Source organism: Rhinopithecus roxellana, chromosome 9, assembly GCF_007565055.1.
Source record: "Rhinopithecus roxellana isolate Shanxi Qingling chromosome 9, ASM756505v1, whole genome shotgun sequence".
NCBI classification, from domain to species: domain Eukaryota; kingdom Metazoa; phylum Chordata; class Mammalia; order Primates; family Cercopithecidae; genus Rhinopithecus; species Rhinopithecus roxellana.
This window is the reverse complement of record NC_044557.1, coordinates 53527127-53542778: the sequence shown is the minus strand read 5'-3', so window position 1 is coordinate 53542778 and position 15652 is coordinate 53527127.

The window sequence follows — 15652 nt, the reverse complement described above, 5'->3', positions numbered from 1 at the left end:
TCTACTTGGAACATCGGCATTTCTGCAGATGAAAAGAGGCACCTGTCTGATCTGAATAGCTGGAACACTGGGTCAGGAGTGTGTTTGGGAGGTGGATAGCTTTCCTGCTGGCCTGGCAGGGGAGCTGAGATGGCTATGGCCCTTCCCTCTGATAAGACCTCAGTGTGTTTCATTGAGGGTGCCCCTAGCCACTTCTGTCAAGGCTGGGACTTCTGCCCACCAACAAGTGTTGCATTTACCCACCTGCTTTAGCCACAGCTGGTTTTGATCTGTGGACACCTTTCCTATTGGCCCCAATCCTGAACTATTCAATCCAGTGAATAAAATACTGGGGAATAAATAAATAATAAGTACACACCAAGGGAGAATCAAATACACTTCAAGATACCTCTGTCATTCCAACCCTATAGGAGACAGTGAACTTGCTCACTCACTGAGCACGTTGCTACTGCAACCAGCATCCAAGAAAGCCATCATACAAAGACTCTCTATAACCAAGAAACTCATGCACAGTCTCCGTCCCCGAAAGCACCAAGAGTCAAATTAAGCTATAAAGTACAAACATTAAAAGTCACATCCTTAAAGGGGGAAAAGAAATTTAACAAAATACAAATAAAAAATAAGTTCAAGAATAGTGAGAAGAAACTGTCTACCCAAACTATACCCAAAGCTAGCAGAAGAAAAGAAATAATGAAGATCAGAGCAGAACTTAATAAAATTGAAACAAAACACAATACAAAAGAGCAGTGAAACAAAATTAATTACTTGAAATATAAACAAAATTGATAGACCATTAGCTAGATTAACCAAGAAAAGAGAGAAGATTCAAATAAGCTCAGTTAGAAATAAAACTGGAGAAATTACAACCAACATCACAGAAACACAAAAGATACAAAAGATCCTTTGAGACTACTATCAATACCTCTATGCATACATAAAAAACCTAGAGAAAATGGGTAAATTCCTAGAAACATAAAACTCTCCTAGATTAAATCAGGAAGAAGTAGAAACCCTCACTAGACCAATAACAAGCAGCAAGATTGAATCAGTAATATGAAAAATTGCCAACAACAACAAAAAATGCCCAGGGCCAGAAAGATTCACAGCTGAATTCTACCAGACATTCAAAGAAGAATCAGTACCAATCTTAATGAAACTATTCCACATGACTGAGAAAAAGAGAATCCTCCCTAAATCATTCTATGAAGCCAGCATCAACCCTGATGCCAAAACCGGGAAAGGACATAACAAAAAATAAAAGACTACGGACCACTATCCCTCATGAACATAGATGAAAAATCCTCAACAAAATATGGCCTAACCAACTCCAACAGCACAACAAAAACATAATACACCATGATCATTTGGGCTTCATCCCAAGGATGGATGGTTTAAAATACACATGTAAATACATGATATATCTTGTAAACAGAATTAAAAAGAAAAACCATATGATCAACTCAATAGATGCCAAAAAGTACCTGATAAAATCCAGCATTGCTTTATGATGAAAGATGACAACAAATGAGGCATAGAAGGGAATCATCTCAAACTAAAACAAGCCATAATATGAGAAACCCACAGCCAACGTCATACTGAATGAGGAAAAGTTGAAAGCATTCCCCGTCCTGAGAAATGGAACAAGACATTCACCACTTCTAGTCAACCATTCAACCTAGTACTGAAAGTCCTAGTCAGAGCAATCAGGCAAGAGAAAGAAGTAAAGAGCATCTACATTAGAAAAGAGGAAATCAAACTATCACTGTTCACCTATGATATGATCGTATACCTAGAAAACCTAAAAAACTTCTACCAAAGATTCCTAGAATTGATAAACAAATTCAGTAAAGCTTCAGGTTACAAAATCAGTGTACACGAATCAGTAGCACTGTTAAACATGAACAACGACCAAGCTGAGAATCAAATCAATAATTCAATCCCTTTTACAACAGCTGCAAAAACGAACAAACAACAAAAAAACAAACAAAAACCTAAGAATATACTTAACCAAAAAGGTGAAAGATCTTTACAAGCAGAAGTACAAAACAATGTGGAAAGTAATCATAGTTGACACAAAGAAATGTAAATACATTCCATGCTTATGAATTGGAAGACTCAATATCATGAAAATGACCATACTGCTCATAGCAATCTACTGATTCAATACAATTCACATCAAAATACCAACATCATTTTTCACAGAATTAGAAAAAGTCAAAAAATTCATATGGAATCAAAAAAAAATTCTGAATAGCCAAAGCAATTCTAAACAGAAAGAACAAATCTGGAGGCATTGTATTACTGGACTTCAAGTTATACTGCAAGGTTACAGTTACCAAAACAGTATGGTTTTTGTATGAAAATAAGCACATAGACCAATGGACAAGAATAGAGAACCCAGAAATCGGGCTAAAAACTTACAACCAACTGATCTTCAACAAAGCATACAAAAACATAAACTGGGAAAAGGACGCCTTATTTAATAAATGGGGAATGGGAATAAATGGTGCTGGGAAAACTGGCTAGCTACATGGAGAAGAATAAAACTCAATCCCTATCTCTCACTTTATACAAAAGCCAACTCAACTTAAATTTCATATCTGAAACCATAAAAATTCTAGAAGATAATATCAGAAAAACTCTTCTGGACATTGGTTTAGGCAAAGAATTTGTGACTAAAACTCCAAAGTGAATGCAACAAAAACAAAAATAAATAAGTGAAACTTGATTAAATTAAAAAGCTTCTGCACAGCAAAAGCAATAATAATCAGAGTAAACAGAAAACTCATAGAGTGGGAGAAAATATTTGCAAACCATGTGACAAAGAACTAGTGTCCAGAATCTACAAGGAACTCAAATTAACCAGCAAGAAAAAAACAAATAATCCCACCAAATGATCAAATGACATGAGTAGACATTTCTCAAAAGATATGCAAATGGCCAAAAAAAAGACAAAATGCTCAACATTACTAATCATCAGGGAAATGAAAATTAAAACCACAATATCACATTACTTCTGCAAGAATGGGCATTATTAAAAAGTCAAAAAATAATAGATCTTGGCATGGATGTGGTGAAAGGGGAATGCTTACGCACTGCTAGTGGGAATGTAAATTAGTACAACTTCGATGGAAAACAATATGGAGATTCCTTAAAGAACTAAAAGTAGATCTACCATTCAATCTAGGAATCCTACCACTGGGTATCTACCCAAAGAAAAATAAGTGATTATGTGAAAAAGACACATGCACCTGTATGTTTATTGCAGCCCAATTTACAACTGCAAAGATATGGAACCAACCTAAGTGTCCATTGACCAATGAGTGGAAAGAGAAAATATTACACAAACACACACACACATACACACCCCCCATGGAATACTACTCAGCCGTGGAAAGGAATTACATAATGTCTTTGCAGTAACTTGCATGGAATTGGAGGCCATTATTCTAAACGAAATAACTAAGGAATGGAAAACCAAATACCATGTGTTCTCACTTGTTAAATGAAAGCTAAGATATGAGTATGCAAAGGCCTACAGAGTGATATAAGTGACTTTGGAGACTCATAAGGGGGAGGCTGGAAGGAGTATGTGTGATAAAACAACTACATATTGGGTACAATGTACACTACTTATGCACTAGACAGATGCACTTATGACAGATGCACTAGAATCTCAGAATTCATGACTATATAATTTATCCATGTAATAAAAATCCACTTGTACCCAAAAAGGTATTGAAATAAAAATATATTAAAAAATAAAAATAAGAGGACTAAGTATTTCTTGTAGAATGTAACAATGAAATATGAAAGGGATTCATATTTTCTCTTGATGAGAGCAGTTTGGCTGGGGCTGCCTGGAGGTGATTCAAAAGAGAATGAGTACAGGTAAATTAGATGCATTGAATATAGAAAACTCTGAATTAGGAGTTTTGTTTAAAGGGAAGGAGTGTAATGGAGTTTAAGCTGGAAGGGTAGTAAGACAATGAGAGAATTTATCATTATCATTGTTTAAGATGGTAGCAATGTTAGCATGTTTTTGTGCATATGGGAAAGATTTCAGCAGGAGGAGAAATATTTATGACATGGGAAAAAAGAGGGAATTGGGAATATTTGCAGGTGTGATGTCCTTGAGCAGGAGTAGACAAGATGAAGATTAAGCTTGCATAGAAGTGTGACAATTAATCTGTATTAACAGTAAAAAAGAGTGTAAGGAGGTACATATATGATGAGATGGGTAGATGTGACGGTGATGGGAGCTTATGGGGATTCTCTTCCACTTTTATTTTCTCAGAGATATAGGAAGCATGATTGTCAGCTGAAAATTAGGATGAGCAAAGAGGTGATGGAGGTTTAAGGTGAGATTAGAAGATATGAAACAATTATACAGGGTGGGAGTGCAAATGACTAGGGAAATATGGGTTGATTGTTCGGTAGTATTAAGAGCCCACTTGTGCAGATTGGCCAGGCATTAAAAGTGAGACCAGTCAGCATGGTAGTATGTTTTTCCCCAGATTCCTTCAACTGCAAGGATACAGGCACAGAATAGATGGAGTGATGGCTTGCTCAGTGTTACAGTTTTGCCAGGAGAGAGTGAGAAGCTGAGAGAGAGGCAAGGGAGTTGAGAATATGTGCAAAAAAAATAATTATGAAGTTGAGCTGTAGATTTAAGCTGTGAAAGGAAGTGAGTATATAAAGAAAATGATGGACAGTGAAAAGGTGGTAGGATAAATGGATGGTAGGATCCAATAAGGTTTAAGAATGGTTAAAATCGGAGCTAAGATGGCTCACTAGATACGGCCAGGAAGAGCATCTCTTACTGAGAGACCAGACCATCAAGAAGACTGGCACATTCTGAGCAGATCTTTGGAAGGTGGGAATTGAGAGTGGATGGAGGGAGTATGCAAACCTTGGGGCAAAGGAAGAGGAAGCTGGGAATTTTGCATAGGGCTGACAAGAACCAGAACTTGTTTCTACCCTCCACCCCCACCAGTGGCTGTTGGGGAGGGAGTGAGTTAAATAGGCAAGGAGTGGCCCACTCTTACCGGACCTCTGGAATCCTAGCTGCAGGAGACCTCATGACCTCCATGGACATTTGAAATGGCAGGGAGAGCTACTTGGAGAGGTGGCAGAGACAGGACTTCAGCCTGTGCCAAACCCAGAGGGTTGCAGTGGAGCATGGCCAAGGAAGCCCATCCCCCAAAGTTCACCATGCTCCTCTAGGTGACTTTGGCCTTTGTTGACTGCAGGACATGGACATAAAAGAACTGTCTTGCACATGGACGGGGCCAGTCAGATCAGAGCACGCCTATCTGCTGACCTACCTCTTAAGGTCCCTCCCTGGCTATATCCACTTGCAGCATAGCCTTGGATACCCAACTGGGGTTCCTCCTAGTGGCTGCCATCATAACTCCTTTCACCAAAAGGCCATGCCTAACCATTGAAGAGCTTCAGCAGATGTGCCCCCATGGAAGAGCTTCTGCTGGCATCCCCATTCAATTGTTGTTGTCAGTAGATTGGGAACATCTCAGCTCTGCCAGTGCAGCAGGTGTTTAACTTCAAGGGGCCAGAGAACAAAGGTATGGGCCTGGTCTCAGCCTCCTGGGATTACAGCATACAGCCCAAATGTGCTGAACTGAACCCAGACACCCCGAAAGTATCCAGAAAGGAAGCCAGTTGATGGAACTCAGCTTATTCCACAGTCAAACCCTCAAGGGCATCAAAGAATATAAAAGCAAAAAGCTGTATCCAAAGCGTAGCAACTTCCAGCATTAAAGGAACATCAGCTTATACAGATGAGAACCAGCACAAGAACTCTGGCAACTCAAAAAGCCAGAGTGTCTTCTTACCTCTAAATGATTGCACTGGCTCCCCAGCAATGTTCTTAACCAGGCTGAAATGGCTTAAATGACAGACTTAGAATTTAGAATCTTGAAGGCAACAAAGATAATCAGGATTCAGGAAAAAACTAAAGCTCAATTCAAGGAATTTAAGGGATCCAGTAAAATTATACAAGAGACGAAAGATGAAATAGTCATTTTTAGAAAGAACCAAACTGATCTGATAGAGCTGAAAAACTCATTGAAAGAATTTCATAATACAATTAGAAGTAATAACAGCAAAATAGGCCAAACTGAGGAAAGAATCTGAGCTTGAACGTTAGTTCTTTGAATCAACTCAGGCAGACAAAAGTAAAAAAAGAATAAAAGAGAATGAACAAAACCTATGAAAAACACGGAATTATGTAAGGAGTCCTAACCTGTGACTCATTGACATACCTGAGAGAGAGAGAGAGAGAGAGAGAGAGAGAGAGAGAGCTAGCAACTTGAAAAATATATTTGAGGATATTGCCCACAAAAATTTCCCCAACTTCACTAGAGAGGTCGACATTCAAATTCAGAAAATTGATGATGCTCTCCCACCTTCAGTACATGCCATCTCCCTGCTTTTCTGCCTCAAATCTTTCTCTGAAACCTTAAGGTCTCCTTCAGTCCAGGGAAGGCAATTTTGAAACATGTAGAGGTTTATATTTCTGATGATAAATCCATACCAACTGGGAAAAGGAGTTGGATAAATGCCTCAGTTGCTCTTCTTTGGAAGGGTGGTTCAGTTCAACATGATTCTCCAGAAGGTACTCAGAAGGATTGAACTGCTACAGTGTATTCTGGCAACTAATGCCATAGCATACACCTCAATCTCACTCGTGCTCCCTCACTGTTGATTCTTGGAATTGTCTCTCTCTCTCTCTTTTTTTTTTTTTTTCTGAGACGGAGTCTCGCTCTGTCGCCCAGGCTGGAGTGCAGTGGCCAGATCTCAGCTCACTGCAAGCTCCGCCTTCCGAGTTTACGCCATTCTCCTGCCTCAGCCTCCCGAGTAGCTGGGACTACAGGCGCCTGCCACCTCGTCCGGCTAGTTTTTTGTATTTTTTAGTAGAGATGGAGTTTCTCCGTGTTAGCCAGGATGGTCTCGATCTCCTGACCTCGTGATCCGCCCGTCTCGGCCTCCCAAAGTGGGAATTGTCTCTTAAACTGACTGCATTCAAGTACTTATCTTGGAATTCACTTTCGGAAATCAAATTCAAGTATTGAGAAGTCAGATTATTCAAAGGATGATCCAAGTGGATATTTAAAAGACAATGGTAATATTGGGGCAAATGAAGTAATCTAGAAGTTACAATCCGCAAGTATCAGGGAGTGCATTACTTATCACTTAGCTTAGTACCTGAAAGTAATGATTGGTAAATATTTTTTGAATAAACAATGCATAGAGCACATGCATTGTTCATGATCCTTCACCATCCCGTTCTTGTGAATTTCAGTTCCCTACTATAGAAACTCCTTGAAGAATCATTCTAATGTCCAGTGTGTGACATCTGTACCACACTGATCTGACAAATAAAAGTGGTGAGATGCATCTAATGGCTGGCTGAGACCAGAAAATACCACTAAGTAGGAAAATCAACCATGCTGCTTTGAATTTTCTATGGAAGGACAGAGCTGGATATTTACTGAAAACTATTAAATTGGAACCATCTTGTATAGCTTGGGGAACTGTAGCAATATACTCCAAGGCCACTCAAGTCTTCCTTACCATCCTCTTTTAATTGTGCCAGGAAACCGCTTTGTGAGTGCAATTACTTTCACAGGATGAGTAAAATGTAGGGGCTTTTCTATTGCTGCCCTTATTTTGTATCAAAGGGCTCTAAATTTAATGAAATGTAACTAAATTCATTAAGAAATACATTTACAGCTTTAATATTTATGCTCCCTCATATATACCTGAATGGTTCCTGAAAGCTAAACATGATGTAGGTAGTTGATTAACTTAAAACATTATCTGTAAATGAAACATAGCACATTTATAGAGAAAGAGTTGATTAATGTCGAACAGGAAAATGAGAGGAACTGATGGAAATATTCACCAAGGAGTTACACCTGAGATACTGAGTTTCTAAATGTAATGCCTTTTCTTATCTCTATAATGAAAATTGTCATTAGGAAGATGGCAGAAGTAGGTTGTTACTGCTGGTAATGAAATAAGACATGAAACACTTGAGAGTCTGTTCATAAAATTGTATTTATCAGTAGAAGGGAAAATTGCCTCATTTATGTTTTAGAGAAAGATGCTACTGTATGTGTTAAAAACAACAGATTCTGTTATTATTCTAATAATTTAAAGCATACATTAAGCATAGGCTATTTGTTTTAAATGGCTAAATATCATGAAAGGATACTTTACAGCTCAAAATTAAGTTTTATAGTTTTATAATGAACAAAATGATGTGGATCCATAAATACATAATTTGGTATATGCATCTATTTATCTGTTAATTGAGAGAGAGAGAGAGAAGGAGAGAATGGTTTTGAAATATTCCGAGTACCTCTATTTGACTCACTGGAGAAAAATTGGAAAAATTGATAAATAATAAAAAGGAAATTTAAGTCACCCATAATTCCACTTCAGAGTTCACAGCTGTGACCACAATATTATATTTTGGGGGGACAATCTGACAATTTGTATCAAAAGGTATACCTAGTTGTTGATTCAGAAAGTACTTACCTAAAAAACAAAAATAGTAACTGGATGGGTGTTAACCCAGCTGGTTCCATAAATACTATAAACTGGGTGGCTTATATACAAAAGACCATAAACTGGGTGGCTATACACAAGAGAAATTTATTTCTCACATTTTTGAAGGTCTGGAAGGTCCAAGGTCAGTGTGCCAACAGACTCTGTTGTCTGGTGAAGGCCTGCTTTCTGGTTCATAGTCAGCCATCCTCTTGCTGTGGTCTCACATGGTTGTACAGGCGAGGGTGGATGGCTCTGGCTCTCTGTCCATCCCATTATTCTTCCCTAGAAAGTCTGTGATAGAAGCCGAGAAAATAGGAACGTGGCTGGTGAAGCTGCAAACATATTAATGTTCTGCAGATGTTATTCTAGCAAGATTTGTTTTTCTTTAATAAGTTATAAGCTCCTCTTTTAAAAGTAGAAGGATTGAATCTAATAGTCAAAACTTACCATAAAATAATTATATAATCCCCTTTCTCACCTTTTAATTAAAATACACGTAAATGAATATTTTATGGGAGAAAAGGAGATCAGGGAAGTAATGGAGGGAGTTATTATAGGTGGTGAAAGCAACAGGGGCTTTGACTCACCAGAAGGGCATGTTGATCCCTGAGGTGAGGGAGACAGAGTACCAGAAAGTGAGAGAGTACAGAATGTGTTGGCAAGCTAGACAGTAGCAAGCCAGGCAGTAATAATTTTGGGCTTTGAGGACAGTGCCGTTTCTGCCACAACTGCCTGACTCTGTTGTGGCACTCGAGCGGCCATCGACAATGCTTAAACAAGCAGCATGGCTGTGTTCCAGTAAAACTTACAAAAATAGGTGGCAGGCTGGATTTCACCTGCTGGTGTCATTCGCTGAGGCTTAAAAAAGTAATGGAGAAAATGTTAATAATTCAGAATAAACCAAAAAGTACGTTGTATCTATAATCTTTGCAGTAAGAATAGCACACAAAATTGAGAAAATATTCTCTTAGTGTCGGAAAATACTCTTTTATTTAGCAAAAGAGTTGCTCACGTCATTGACGAATGAGTGAAGTGCCACAGTCCCTCTAGACTGGTGCGGTTTCTCTCCCACATGCTTTCTGCTTCCACAGCGCTGAGATGTCTGATTACCATGCAGAGATTGGTGAGACGAGTTGTTTTCTAAAATTGAATTTTCAACATATTCTCCAGGGTAACTCTTTTTCTTACTGTACAGACCATGTCTCAGGTTCTGTTGTTGAAGAGGTAAAATTTCATTTCTGGTGGGCCAGCTCACTATCTCTAGATTTGTTTTATTTTTTATTTGACAAATAAAAATTATATTTATTTCCTGTATACAAAATGTTTTGAAATATACTCTAGGTGTTTCTTAAATATATGAGAAGTGGTGAGAGTATGCTGGGGACAGAATTTCTCATCGGAAGAGTCATCTTTTATTTCAGTAAATCACTTTAAGGAGCTACTTGGGTGTGAAAAGATGGAGCTCAGGAGTTGATCTGAAAGGGAGAATAGATAAAAGACTGATAGAATTGGGCCGGGCGCGGTGGCTCACGCCTGTAATCTCAGCACTTTAGGAGGCCGAGGTGGGCGGATCACGAGGTCAGGAGATCGAGATCATCTTGGCTAATACGGTGAAACCCCGTCTCTACTAAAAATACCAAAAATTAGCCAGGCATGGTGGCGGGCGCTGTAGTCCCAGGTAATCCAGAGGCTGAGGCAGGAGAATGGCGTGAACCCGGGAGGCGGAGCTTGCAGTGAGCCAAGATTGCGCCACTGTACTCCAGCCTGGGCAACAGAGCAAGACTCCATCTCAAAAAAAAAAAAAAAAAAAAAAAAAAAAAAAAAAAAAAAAAGAATGACAGAATTGCTTTGAATGAGAAAATGAGATGGTGTGACTACTATCCAGCAACTACTCTTCTAGACACTGGATATAAAGTGGGGAGTTTAGAAGGGGCTCCTGCTTTTAAGCAGCTTCTTTTTAGTTTTACTGGAATGAGAATGAAGAACAGCTGCAGGTACACAGACCAAGAGAGAACTCAGCAGAGGAAGGATATGATAGTAAGAGATGAATAAGATAAATTTAAATCCTACAAGGGTCATGTGGAGGTAGAGGTAGGGGAAAGGGATATGAAGGATAGCACATTTCCTCACTTGTATGGCATAGGTGCTTGGGCGAATTTTTAAACAAAAAAGGGTGATTTCAGAACATTACAGAACATAAAGACAGCTGACCTTGGGTTACATATATTAACCCCAGACAGCCACTGTTTTTTTATTGTAGTCTTTCTCTTTTTTTTTTTTTTTTTTGGGACGGAGTCTCACTCTGTCGCCCGGGCTGGAGTGCGGTGGCCAGATCTCAGCTCACTGCAAGCTCCGCCTCCTGGGTTTACGCCATTCTCCTGCCTCAGCCTCCCGAGTAGCTGGGACTACAGGCGCCAGCCACCTCGCCCGGCTAGCTTTTTGTATTTTTTTTTTAGTAGAGACGGGGTTTCACCGTGTTAGCCAGGATGGTCTCGAACTCCTGACCTCGTGATCCGCCCGCCTCAGTCTCCCAAAGTGCTGGGATTACAGGCTTGAGCCACCGCACCCGGCCTATTGTAGTCTTTCTCTTTATTCACCCTTCTCCCCCATCAAATGGCATAGTATCAAAAGATCTGTAAGATCTTGATTTAATTAATGTTGGTAAGATGCCACTAGTGATGATTGTCTTACATGTGCATATGACTGAAATGAGACACTCCTGCCTGGGACCACGCTTATCTGATTTAGTGCCACTTTTACACGAATGCTTTAGAAATGAGATAGGACAGTGGTACAGCCTTCTACAACATCACCCTCCCCCTCCCATTTTGCAGTTGGGCCAACATATAAGCTTGCTTCCTGGAGGCTCGAACTTTAGTTCTTCACGTTGTAAGCAACACTGTGCAGTGAAATTTCTTCCTGAAGGGAATGTTTACACCTGCCTACTTAAAATCTGCACAATGTGTGAAACAATGGAGCAGTGTGTCAGCTGTGTTTTGGGATTATCTATAGCTAACTCCCAGAAAACTGTTAATTCTTTATTGCCTAAAGTGCCCCACTAAATGTTTTTGTTTCTTCATCTTAAAGAGAAATAGAATGCTACTGTGTGGAATCTAAAGTTCAGAACAACATATACATATAGTAGAAACTGTAGGCTGAAAAATAACAGAGAAAAGAAATAATTGGTCAAACATTTTCCTTGGCTTCAATGGATAAACAGTAGTATAAAAGTGAATTATTAGGAAGTCTAATTTCAACTTAAATAGTGACCTTAGTAACTGCCTACCAGCTATGGCTTTGTTTCCATCTTGAATTTATGTTTTGAATTTCTCTAGCTTCATGTAAGTACTAATCATAAACAAATAAAATGCAATTTGAATTATTTGAATAGCACATCTCTTTTCTTAACTCTTTGCACACAGTTAGGAGGGTTCATACCACAGGTGACTTCTGGAAATAATAGGAGCAGAAATAGTAATTATTTTTATGATGTGCATTTTTTTTCTCCAAGAATGCACTTCAGTAAAATAGTCACTAGATGTCACCGTTGCAACACACAGATAGAAGCAAATACATTTGTGTCAGAGAGGGCAACTGAGTGGATGTTGCATATGACAGCTTCAGCAACACATCTGTTTAAAAAGTAAATTCAGGCCGGGCGCAGTGGCTCAAGCCTGTAATCCCAGCACTTTGGGAGGCCGAGACGGGCGGATCACAAGGTCAGGAGTTCGAGACCATCCTGGCTAACACCGTGAAGCCCCGTCTCTACTAAAAAATACAAAAAGCTAGCCGGGCGAGGTGGCTGGTGCCTGTAGTCCCAGCTACTTGGGAGGCTGAGACAGGAGAATGGCATAAACCCGGGAGGCGGAGCTTGCAGTGAGCTGAGATCCGGCCACTGCACTCCAGCCTGGGCGACAGAGCCAGACTCCCTCTCAAAAAAAAAAAAAAGTAAATTCAAATAAAAGTGATTTCTTAATGCGATCCAATTAAAGTTCTTCTTCTATAGCTCAAGTAATTTAAAATCGGGTAGGTGTGTTTTGGGGGTTCTTATTTAGGTAATTATTAATATATTTTTATTCATCTATCTTCCTAAGAATTTAGGTTACAAAACCTAAATACTGTCTTTTGGTTTCTATTATATCTATTGAAAAACTTTATTTTTTTTTTTAAACATGGGGTCTCACTATGTTGCTGAGGCTAGAGTTGGACTCCTGGACTTAAGCAGTTCTTCTGCTTCAGCTTCCTTAGTAGCTGGACTATAGGCCCACGCCACTGCACCTGGCTCATATCTATTTTTAGGACCTAAAAAAAGGTATATTTTGCCGTGCTTTCCTGTCTCTGTGCCTTTATGGCATTGCTTAAAACTGCTAAAGATCACACAGGAATTGCCCACCCCACCGTTCCCCCATGTTTGTGTATTTTGTAAGTCTTTATGCCACTTGGTATGAACTTAGTATCTCTGGCCATTGCTTTTCCCTTTTATAAAAAGGTATTATCAATTATCATTCCCATCTGGCAGGGTTTTTTTTTTTTTTTTTTTTTGGTGAAGATTAAATGAGGTAAGATATACAAAGTGCTCAGTACAGTATTTTTTAACTTAAAAACAGTATAAAAAGAATATTGCTAATATTATGTAAACATGCAAAGATTGATGTTTGTTTCAACAGTTTTGAGACAGAATTTAAGAGTGATCATGAGATAGTTTCTTTCCCTTTAGCAAGTGAATCCAGAGTAATTGTAAAGAATTTTTGTGGTAAATATTTAAAATAATCCCCTGCAATTATTAAGAAGACTGCTTTTTAATATTCATTCTAGATTTGGTGTTCAAAAGGTTTACAGTCCATGACCTGTGGGCTTTTATGATCTACTATAGATGAAACATTTTGACAAATATAAAGAAAATGCATTCAGTTGTCAATTCTAGAAACAAATGTACACAAAGTATAGGATTACCTAGCAGCATCTGGAACATACGGGGCACTCAGTAAATGCTAATGGATGTAATTAAATTAATATATTTCAAAGTAAAGAAATACTGTATATTATTATAAATTATTGACCAGATACTCATTGTCAATCCATATCTCTTCAGGGTAAACTCCCTGTATTATTTCCGTGAAATCTGTTTTTCTGTTGCTGGGTTGGGGAGTCATGAAGTACAGAATTGGATAGCATAGGTAACCTCTTCTGCATCATATTAGATGGCCATGCTATTCTGAGTACATGATTTTTAGGAGCTGGTATTAACATAGCCTATCAAAAAAATGCTGATGTTGATCAGATTTAATATTGAATATAAAACTATAATATCATCCCATTCTTGTTAAAATAATAGATATTTACAAATATAGAATCATAAATGAATTGTTGCTAATGCATCTGTTCTTCAGTCATTGAGATGAAATATGAAAAGTTTTCTTTTTCTCAAGCCACTGCTTTTAAATGTATTCTGTCCAATTTCTCTTCTTATCCTTAAATAACATCTCAGGCAAATCTCATAACAACCAGTTCATTTCTAGTTATTAAAACTCATTCCAGTACAGTTTAAAATTTCCAAAATTCCACATTGGTGGTTCTCAAACTTTAGTGTGTATCAAAATCACCTGAGATTGGGGTGCTTTTTAAAAATACAAATTATTGGGTGCTAGCCACAGAGTTTTTTATTCAGGTCTGTGGAAAGACCTGAGAATATGTTTCTAATAAGTTCCTAGGTGATGCTGTTGCTGCTTTCTGGAATCAACATTTAAGGAGCACTGCTGCAACCAAAAAAGAGCTTGTATAGCCAAGACAATCCTAAGCAAAAATTACAAAGCTGGAGGCATCATGCTACCCGACTTCAAATGATACTACAAGGCTGCAGTAACCAAAACAGCATGGTACTGATACAAAAACAGGCACATAGACAAATAGAACGAAATAGAGGACTCAGAAATAAGACTGCACAACAACAGCCATCTGCTCTTTCACAAATCTGACAAAAATAAACAACGGGGAAGGAGTCCTTATTTAATAAATAGTGCTGGGAGAACTGGCAACTGGCTAGCTACATGGAGAAAATTGAAAGTGGACTCCTTCCTTACACTTTATACAAAAACTAACTCAAGATAGATTAGACTTAAATGTAAAACCCAAAACTATAAAAACCCTAGAAAACAATCCAGGCTATGCTATTCAGAATATAGGCACAGGCAAAGGTTTCTTGATGAAATCACCAAAAACAAGTGCAACAAAAGGAAAAATTGACAAATGGGATCTAATTAAAGTGCTTCTGTACAGCAAAAGAAACTGTTATCAGAGTGAACAGGCAACCTACAGAATGGGAGAAGATTTTTGCAATCTGTCCACCTGACAAAGGTCTATTATCCATAATCTACAAGGAACTTACAAAAATTTGCAAGAAAAAACAACCCCATTAAAAAGTGGGCAAAGGACATGAGCAGACACTACTCAAAAGAAGACGTGTATGCAGCCAACAAACATGAAAAAAAGCTCAACATCACTGATCATTAGAGCAATGCAAATCAAAACCACAATCAGATACCATCTCACTCCAGTCAGAATGATGATTATCAAAAAGTCAAGAAGCCAATGCTGACGAAGTTGCAGAGAAATAGGAAAGCTTTTACATTGTTGATGGGAATGTAAATTAGTTCAACCATTGTGGAAGATGGTGTGACGATTCCTTAAAGATCTAGAACCAGAAATACCATTTGACCCAGCAATCTCATTACTGGGTGTATAACCAAAGGAATATAAATCATTCTATTTAAAGATACATGCACATGTATATTCATTGCAGCACTATTCACAAGAGCAAAGATATAGAATTAACCCAAATGACCATTAATGATAGAGTGGATAAAGAAAATGTGTACGTATACATCATGGAATACTATGCAGCCATTAAAAGGAACAAGATCATGTCCTTTGTGGGACATGGATGGAGTTGGAAGTCATTGTGCTCAGCAAACTAATGCAGGAACAGAAAACCAAACACCGCATATTCTCACTTGTAAGTGGGAGCTGAACAATGAGAACACAGGGAGGCCAATAACACACACTGGGGCCTCTCAGGGGT